This window comes from Entelurus aequoreus, linkage group LG07, assembly GCF_033978785.1.
Source record: "Entelurus aequoreus isolate RoL-2023_Sb linkage group LG07, RoL_Eaeq_v1.1, whole genome shotgun sequence".
Lineage (NCBI taxonomy): Eukaryota > Metazoa > Chordata > Actinopteri > Syngnathiformes > Syngnathidae > Entelurus > Entelurus aequoreus.
In genome coordinates, this window is record NC_084737.1 from 50,097,518 (window position 1) to 50,107,860 (window position 10,343).

Here is a 10,343-nt window from a genome sequence, read left to right on the forward strand (position 1 = left end):
TTCTAGATCATCTTATTTATCTCACCATATGAAATATAACTTACTTCACTCATTATTATTCATTTATTTTTTAATGTTATTGCTTATGGAGTATGTTGTGAATAAATTGAGTTTTAGCAACTGCTATGTAAAGGAAATGGGGTAGGATTAAATAAGCTATGCTTCTTCCTACTCCTTTTTGAACATGTTGAATCGAGAAACAGGAAATTGTGATGTATCATGTTGTATGCATGCATGTTGGAAATAAACACAAACTCAACTCAACTCAAAATGTACTATTTTGCAGGCTTTAGACGGCGTTATTGTAAAAACGTATGCATGTGTACTCATGTTCTACTCTTTCATCTGGTCTTTCACTCACATCAAATAGTCTGCATTAAATCAAAGCATCCGCTCCTTCTCATCAGCGCTATGCTCTTTCGACTATAAACATTATCCAAGCAATGGCGGTCTTGAAGACACAAAGACAAGTAGCGACCTGACACCTGACACTAACTGTAGAGCACTCAGCGTAGGCTGCTTGGAACAACACACAGCGCTACCTGAGCTCCTTGCAGCCAGGGGAGAGTCCATTCAGGGGGTCGCCACTCAATCACCCCCACATGCCACTTCACCTCTTCACCCATATCTTCTGCCCCGCCCACTGCCTGGAAAACCTCCTCATCACATCTTGCATCCAACAATACGCTACACATGCAGGTGGATGTCAGCTTGCTTGTGTGCGTATTTGTGCATGCCAGGGCTCTAGTGGAGCGACTGAAGGCAAACCTTGTGTGTGTGTGTGTGTGTGTGTGTGTGTGTGTGTGTGTGTGTGTGTGTGTGTGTGTGTGTGTGTGTGTGTGTGTGTGTGTGTGTGTGTGTGTGTGTGTGTGTGTGTGTGTGTGTGTGTGTGTGTGTGTGTTCTGGCAATGCTTACTTAATGGGGACATCGCTCTGTTTACATAGTCACCTTTAGGGGACCTCTGACGGTATGGGGACAAAAAAACAGGTCCCCTAAAGGGAAACCTTTTTAAAAGATCCATTCTGAAGATGCCTAAGTGATTTTTAAGCGTTGGCCCATAAAACATGTTTACTGGTTAGTTTGAGTGTGAGACATTTGCACAGCAGCCCAGGTTAGTACAAATGTGTGTGAATTATGCAAAATTATTTAAATTTGGTCCCCATGCACCATATTAACTCTTTTTCCTCAGGGTCCCCACAAAGAATGATCAGCACATTACTTCATCAATCCAGAGATTTAAAGATGTGTATGAGCTAACTGGGCAGTGGCCATTTTACATAATTTTTTCTATGCCTCCACAACCTGTAGAAAGGGTGGTCCCCACAAGTCATGATCAAAAACATGGTCCCCATTCCAAATGATAACCAGTATGTGTGTGTGTGTGTGTGTGTGTGTGTGTGTGTGTGTGTGTGTGTGTGTGTGTGTGTGTGTGTGCGTGTGTGTGTGTGTGTGTGTGTGTGTGTGTGTGTGTGTGTGTGTGTGTGTGTGTGTGTGTGTGTGTGTGTGTGTGTGTGTGTGTGTGTGTGTGTGTGTGTGTGCTCAGCGGAAGAAAGCGAGACACTACGCTTTTCTGGTGGCGGCAGGTGTGCTCCTTGGCTTTTCATGGGAAACCACCTGAAAGACCACAAAGGTTCTTCACCTTCCAACTCCTTGCCCCATTACACCCCCCCCGCCCCACTCCATCTTTACCCCGTCATTCTCTTCCTCTCTGCATCTCACAGTACAAAGAGAATGAATGAATGAAAGGATGGGTTAAGGGGGATGAGGTAAGGGGGCAGAGAAGGAGGTGCTGGCGAGTGGCGTTGCGACAATAGTCGGCCTCCAGAGATGTAATTAGTCATGGAGTTCAGTAAAGCTCCTCCATCACAGGCCAAAGTGTTGAAATCATCACCTCAACTGAAGGCCTGTCAAGTTTGAGGCTCGGAAATTATTATTTTAAGTTAAAGTTAAAGTTAAAGTACCAATGATTGTCACACACACACTAGGTGTGGTGAAATTTGTCCTCTGCATTTGACCCATCCCCTTGTTCACCCCCTGGGAGGTGAGGGGAGCAGTGGGCAGCAGCGGTGCCGCGCCCAGGAATCATTTTGGTGATTCAACCCCCAATTCCAAACCTTGATGCTGAGTGCCAAGCAGGGAGGTAATGAGTCCCATTTTTATAGTCTTTGGTATGACTCGGCCGGGGTTTGAACTCACAACCTACCGATCTCAGGGCGGACACTCTAACTACTAGGCCACTGAGTATTTTTTATATTTTTTATTTTTTATATTTTATATTTTTTATATTTGAACAACTTCAGCTGACGCAGCGCTGTGGGGTGCCAGATGTTTTTTAACATGTAAAGCGACTTTGGGTACTTAGAAAAGCGCTATATAAATCCCAGGTATTATTATTATTATTATTATGTAAGTTCAGTCACACTTTTCTAGCATATACATTTCTCACATTTTACACACACTTTTCCACATTCAGTTAATTTTCATAACATTTCATTTCAAATTAAAGGGGAACTGCACTTTTTTTGGAATTTTGCCTGTCGTTCACAATCATTATTATTATTATTATTGTTATTGTTCATGTGCCTGATGGCACATGAACAATAACAAGATCTGATAGCTCAGTTACAGCTCATGTTATTCTATTCTGTGTTATATGTGTTTTAAGTTGCACGATTGCACCAAGAAAAATTCCTAGTTTGTGAACCCGTTTTCAAACAATGGCAATAAAAACTATTCTGATTCTGAAAATCATTATGAGAGACAAGAAGACAAAAGTTTAGGTTTTTTTTGCTTTCAAACATGTACAAATCGGCTCGTTCTAGGTAGCTAGCAATGCATACCTCTCAATCACTTTAAAAATGCATTCAAAAACCACCTGTAACGATCTGGGCGCATGGTGATGCGGGGGTCGTTCTCCCAAGATGCAGACGGACTTCGGACACAGCGTGCAGGTAGGAAATTATTTATTTAAGCAATAAATCAGGCGGAAACAAACAAAAGCGTGCTCATAGCACGGAAGGCAAAATCTAAGGGGGCTAGCGTGGGAGCTAATATACCAAAACAGGAAATCAAACCGTCGTTAGCTGTTGCTTGTAGTAAATTAGGAAGCCAGACTGACTGACCGGCAAAGGCAGGATTAAATAGTGCTCTGATTAGTGCTCGAGAAACAGGTGAGCGTCCTGAACACCAATCAGAGACAGTAGAAGACAATAAGCACCCATGGAAACAGAAAACAAACCTAGGGGCGCACAAAACAGGAACTGAGGGAGTCCAAAAACCATACTTGCCAACCTTGAGACCTTCGAATTCGGTAAATTTGGGGGGGGGGGGGGGGGGGTTAGGTGGGCGAGGTTTTGGGGGCGGGGTTTGGTGGTAGCAGGGGTGTATATTGTAGCCCGGAAGAGTTAGGGATGCAAGGGGTTCTGGGTATTTGTTCTGTTGTGTTTATGTTGTGTTACGGTGCGGATGTTCTCCCGAAATGTGTTTGTCATTCTTGTTTGGTGTGGGTTCACAGTGGGGCGCATATTTGTAAAAGTGTTAAAGTTGTTTATATGGCCACCCTCAGTGTGACCTGTATGGCTGTTGATCAAGTATGTCTTGCAGTCACTTTTGTGTGTATGCAGAAGCTGCATACAACATGTGTCTGGGCCGGCACGCTGTTTGTATGGTGAGGACGCTAAAGGCAGTGCCATCACAGCACGCCCTTAATATTGTTGGCCGGGTGAAAATCGGTAGAAATTCGGGAGAATGGTTGCCCCGGGAGATTTTCGGGAGGGGCACTAAAATTCGTGAGTCTCCCGGAAAAATCGGGAGGGTTGGCAAGTATGCCAAAAACCAAACAGAACATGATCCGGGCAGCGGATCATAACACCACCAACAATACTTCATATGTTTGGTAACCTGCATAATAACCAAACTGTAGCAATATTGTTATTGTAAGAGCGAACACTGAGGAACTATTTTTATATCATAGTAACACATAGGCATGCTTCGATATTAGCCGTAAAAGCTAACTATGGCAAGAGATAAGCTAGCTTCTACGTCAGCACGAAACGCATTTTAGTTTGTAATGCACAACACTGCGATAGAACACCAATCTGTACCGACTGAAAAACATGAACAGTCATATTACAGCATCTGTAAAATGTTAGCCCACATTTTGTGTTTTGTTTGTATACAGCTAGCTATACAGCATATGTACTGTAGTTGTATGACATGCTACGCATGTCATGATCAATATAAAGCAAGACTTACTCGATGGACAGTTGTCTGTTTGTTCCAGCTGGCCGGGGAAGTTTTTTCTGGTTCATTTGGGGTAAGCATGCCATTTATGTCGAAATAGCTTGTCTCCAAATTCCACGTTTGCAGCTTCGAGTCGTTTTCAACTCAACTCGGCTTCCGTTTCCTTCAACATTTCACCCTCTTCTTTGCGCTCGCTTCTAGAAGCAGTAGTTCTCTGCCTTTGTAGGACATCATCTGTAGTTCCTTCACAGGCAAGTTCCTGAGGAGACATCCAACAGAATATCATCATCATTTAAATTGTATTTAAAAATTAAATCAATCATACAATAAATCCTTGATTATTTGCATCATAACAGATAAATAGGAATAATAACTTTAAATTTATTTTACTTGCTTTGTAAAGAGAATCATGTACACCCTGTTAAGAATAACAATGAATTAAAGGCCTACTGAAACCCACTACTACCGACCACGCAGTCTGATAGTTTATATATCAATGATGAAATCTTAACATTGCAACACATGCCAATACGGCCGGGTTAACTTATAAAGTGACATTTTAAAATTCCCGGGAAATATCCGGCTGAAACATCGCGGTATGATGACGTATGCGCGTGACGAAGTCCGAGTAACGGAAGTTATGGTACCCCGTAGAATCCTATACAAAAAGCTCTGTTTTCATTTCATAATTTCACAGTATTCTGGACATCTTTTGCAATTTTTTTAATGAACAATGAAGGCTGCAAAGAAGACAGTTGTAGGTGGGATCAGTGTATTAGCAGCGGACTACAGCAACACAACCAGGAGGACTTTGTTGGAGCGCTAGCCGCGCTAGCCGCGCTAGCCGCGCTAGCTGCGCTAGCCGCCGACTTCACCTTGACTTCCTACGTCTCCGGGCCGCCAAACGCATCAGGTGAAGTCCTTCGTCCTTCTGCCGATCGCTGGAACGCAGGTGAGCATAGGTGTTGATGAGCAAATGAGGGCTGGCTGGCGTAGGTGGAGAGCTAATGTTTTTGGCATAGCTCTGTGCAGTCCGGTTGCTAAGTTAGCTTCAATAGCGTCGTTAGCACAGCATTGTTAACCTTCGCCAGCCTGGAAAGCATTAACCGTGTATTTACATGTCCACGGTTTAATAGTATTGTTGATTTTCTATCTATCCTTCCAGTCAGGGGTTTATTTCTTTTGTTTCTATATGCAGTTAAAGCAAGATGCTATCACGTTAGCTCGTAGCTAAAGCATTTCGCCGATGTATTGTCGTGGAGATAAAAGGCACTGAATGTCCATTTCGCGTTCTCGACTCTCATTTTCAAGAGGATATAGTATCCGAGGTGGTTTAAAATACAAATCTGTGATCTACAATAGAAAAAGGAGAGTGTGGAATCCAATGAGCCAGCTTGTACCTAAGTTACGGTCAGAGCGAAAAAAGATACGTCCATCGCTGCCTCTCAAGTCATTCACTGTAACGTTCCTCATCTACGAATCTTTCATCCTCGCTCAAATTAATGGGGTAATCATCACTTTCTCGGTCCGAATCTCTCTCGCTCCATTGTAAACAACGGGGAATTGTGAGGAATCCTAGCTCCTGTGACGTCACGCTACTTCCGGTACAGGCAAGGCTTTTTTTATCAGCGAGCAAAAGTTGCGAACTTTATCGTCGATTTTCTGTACTAAATCCTTTCAGCAAAAATATGGCAATATCGCGAAATGATCAAGTATGACACATAGAATGGATCTGCTATTCCCGTTTAAATAAAAAAAAATCATTTCAGTAGGCCTTTAATGCATAGTACCGTATTTTCCGAACCATAGGGCGCACCGGATTATAAGGCGCACTGCCGATGAGAGGGTCTAGTCAGGTCTATTTTCATATAAAAGGTGCACCAGATTATAGGGCGCATTAAATGGTAAATGGGTTGTACTTGTATAGCGCTTTTCTACTTTTTTTAAGGAACTCAAAGCGCTTTGACACTATTTCCACATTCACCCATTCACACACACACATTCGTCGGCGGTCACTCGAAACGAGTATGACTGTCCTCCGTAGGAGGACGCCTGTGCGTGGAATCTTTTAATGTGGGGAGACTGGTGCACGGTCAGCCACCACACAGTCCTTGGCATTGAGCGGGCCAGGGTCCAGTGGCATGGAGACCAAGACGACTGGGGACCCGTCTTTGCTGCAGCCTTCATCCGCCTTCCCAGCCGTTGTGGTGCATTCCGCTGCCGCCATCTTCCGCCTGGTCCACCGTTGAGGCGGTTTTCACTATTCGCCCATAGCTGGGGTTATTTACCCATAGCTGGGACAGGGGTTGACTGGGCACCAGGGCATGTCCACACACCGGTGGGCCTGCATGCCCCGTCTCTGGGGCCCCCTGCTGCTCCGAGATCCCGTACAACTTAGCCTGGAACCGCGAGGTTCCAGTTACCGTGTGTGGCCACGAGGAGGCATGTACGAGTCTTGACAATGGAGAGGCTATGTACCGGCTGAGGAGGCTTATGCACTCGGCTCCTCTTTTCGCCCTCTGAGACAGAGGGCTAGCCGGCGGCACTAGCTGAAAGCAATGAGTATCAGGCAGAAGCAGCATGCAGCATAGCAAGCAAAAGCGGCATGCAGCATGCACTAACTACAGGTACTACTACTCCAAGGCTACTGCACTAGACGCATCACATCGCCCTGTGCGATGTTTTCTGCACACACACACACACATTCACACATTCACACACTGATGGCGGGAGCTGCCATGCAAGGCGCTAACCACGACCCATCAGGAATAAGGGTGAAGTGTCTTGCTCAAGGACACAACGGACGTGACTAGGATGGTAGAAGGTGGGGATTGAACCAGGAACCCTCAGGTTGCTGGCACAGCCACTCTCCCAACTGTGCCACGCCGTCCCCATTAAAGCATTAAAGGGGTCATATATACATATATATATATATATATATATATATATATATATATATATATATATATATATATATATATATATATATATATATATATATATATATATATATATATATATATATATATATATATATATATATATATATATATATGTGTATATACATATATATATGTATATATATATATACATATATATATATGTTTTTTCTAAATTAAACACTTCCTTGTGGTCTACAAATGTACATGTAATGGTGGTTCTTTGGTCAAAATGTTGCATAGATTATGTTTTACAGACTATCTTTAAGTCGCTATCTGACAGTCGTGTCAGGATGCGCCGTTTTGTGGGTGGTCTTATGTACGTGGCTCACCTTCGGCAGCGTCTTCTCCTGGTCGTCTTTGTTGTCGCGGTGCAGCGTGCAAGGACGGGGGTGGAAGAAGTGTCAAAAGATGGAGCTAACTGTTTTAATGACATTCAGACTTTACTTAAATCAATAACGGAGCAGCATCTCCTCATCCGTGGCTCACTACTGCAATAACAACGAAATGTGTCCCGTGAAAAAGCGTCCGACCGGAACTCTCTATTAAACTAAAGTTCCTTGGGTGAATAAAAGAACTCACTACACCGGTATGTTTTAGTGTTTTCATGGCGAATTTACTGACATATATAAGTAATAACTTTACACTACTTTATATTAGAAATAGCAACAGAGGAGAATGAATGTCCCATAACAAGAAGATAGAGAAAAAGAAGAAACTTATCGACTATGGTGTCATCACGGACTACAAAGGCGGACACGCACAAATTTTTTGCATAATCTTGCGAAACAAAATGCCGGATCATATGTCTTACCTTGTACACACACCATAATAAGACCCGTATGTTGAAGTAAAGTACAATCCATCAAGTGGTGTGGCTTCATAGCTTAACAATGTCGTACTAAAACATTTTGATAGATTTTTGAGCGCCTGTGTAATGTTCTCTATTTTCAAAGAAACATATAACATTTTGGTTTTGTTTACTTGAGTCATATTGCAGTCTACACGTATATCTTATGTGTGACTGCCATTTACTGGTCACACTTATCATTTTACCATGTACCAAATAAAATAGCCTCGAGGTTGGTAAGCAAAAACATAATTATGCCATACATTAGGCGCACTGGGTTATAAGGAGCACTGTCGAGTTTTGAGAAAATTAAAGGATTTTAAGTGCGCTTTATAGTCTGAAAAGTTTAATAAATAACAGAAAGATATCCTAATAACTTTTTAGTGCTAAAATCTGCTGCTTATAAAAAACAATTTTGAAAATATTGAAGTTGACCAGATTGCTTTACGAATTAGGTAAGTCGTCAAAAAGTAATCAAAGTATTTCTCTATGTTATGTTTAAAAATACAAGATTACTCTTGGAACAGGAGATAAATGAACACATATAGGTCTGGTCAACATAAATGTAAAAAAAATACTTTTGCTTTATTATTCCCTATTTTGGAGCTTTTTTAATTTTGATTTAGACAACCTCTGTCCTCCTTTCTTTTGTTGACCTACGAGACCAAGTCGAGTAAAATTGATGCCGGGTAATCTTGTGTATATATATATATATATATATATATATATATATATATATATATATATATATATATATATATATATATATATATATATATATATATATATATATATATATATATATATATATATGTCTAAATTAGATTATCCAAAAAAAAAATAGTGCTCGATACCGTGATAGAGCGTAATATGTATGTGTGGGAAAAAATCACAAGACTATTTCATCTCTACAGGCCTGTTTCATGAGGGTTTCTTAAATAATCAGGAGATTTCAAAGGAAGCATTCACATACCATGGTTTATATAGGGCACAGAGCGGGTGGGTAAAGGCAGGCGTAGGGGCGTGGTGATTGGCTCATGTGTTACCTAGGAGGTGTTTCCTTCTGTGACGGCATGCTGATACAATTTCGCTGCGCTTGTTGAGGGATGACAAGTCTGGACTGTATATAATAAACAGTTTCTCTTTTAAGAATAGGTTGCATCTTTTATTACCACTGTTGTAAGGTGTGCTGGATGCAAGAATTTGCCATGTTATCGAATATTCAACATTATTGTCTTTGAGATTCCAAATGTGCTTGCTGAGTTCTGTAGTGTTCCGCAAGCTTTTGCTTCTGAAAGAAGCTTTGTGATTGTTCCATCTGGTTTTGAATGCTCCCTCAGTTAATCCTACGTACGTGTCGGATGTGTTAATGTCCTTGCGTGTTACCTTTGCTTGGTAAACGACTGATGGTTGTAAGCACCCCCCGTTGAGAGGGCAATCAGGTTTCTTGCGGCAGTTACAGCCTTTGTCGGTTTTGGAGTCGTTCTGCCTGGTGGTGGACGGCTCCTTTTCAATTGCTTTATTGTGGTTTGAAATGATTTGTCGTATGTTGTTCATGCAGCTGTAGCTCAATTTAATGTTGTTCTTGTTGAATACTTTTCTTAGGGTGTTGCCTTTGGGGAAGTGTTTGTCGATCAGGGTGAGGAATTTGTGGCCAATATTAGTTGAGACGTTTTTGCTGTATGGGGGGTTGTACCAGATAATGTTGTTTCGTTTTCTGCTCCTTTTTGGTTGGTTTCCTGGCGTGGGTTCGTAGGTGAGGGTGAAGTTGTATCCGCTTTCATCAAGTGCTTTTTGGTACGGGGGGGTTGCTTTGTCGAATTCAGCTTTGCTAGATGACAGCATCGATAGTCTTTTATTAATACCGGTAGGTATTCTTTTCGTGGTGGTGGGTGGGTGGTTGCTGTCATGGTGCACGTATTGGAGTGTTAAGTTAAAGTTAAAGTACCAATGATTGTCACACACACACTAGGTGTGGTGAAATGTGTCCTCTTGTGTTGGGTTTTGTGAATGGTTGGTAGCTGTTATTCCTCAGGTTGAAAGTGACGTCGAGGAAGTTGACGGTTTGCTTGTTGGCTTCAATCGTGATCCGTAGGCCGTTCTCTTTGAAGATTTGGCATATACGCTTCTTGGTATTCTCGCTGCTCCTTGGCGAGGCGCGACACACTGCCAGTCCGTCATCACGGTAAATACCAAGGTTCAGGTTGAGGCTAGCGAGCTGGGAGAGGAGGAAACTCCCAACAAGTTTGCACGTTTCTGCTCCGTCAAAACTCCCCATAGTGACGTCGAATGTTGAATTGTTCTTTTTTTG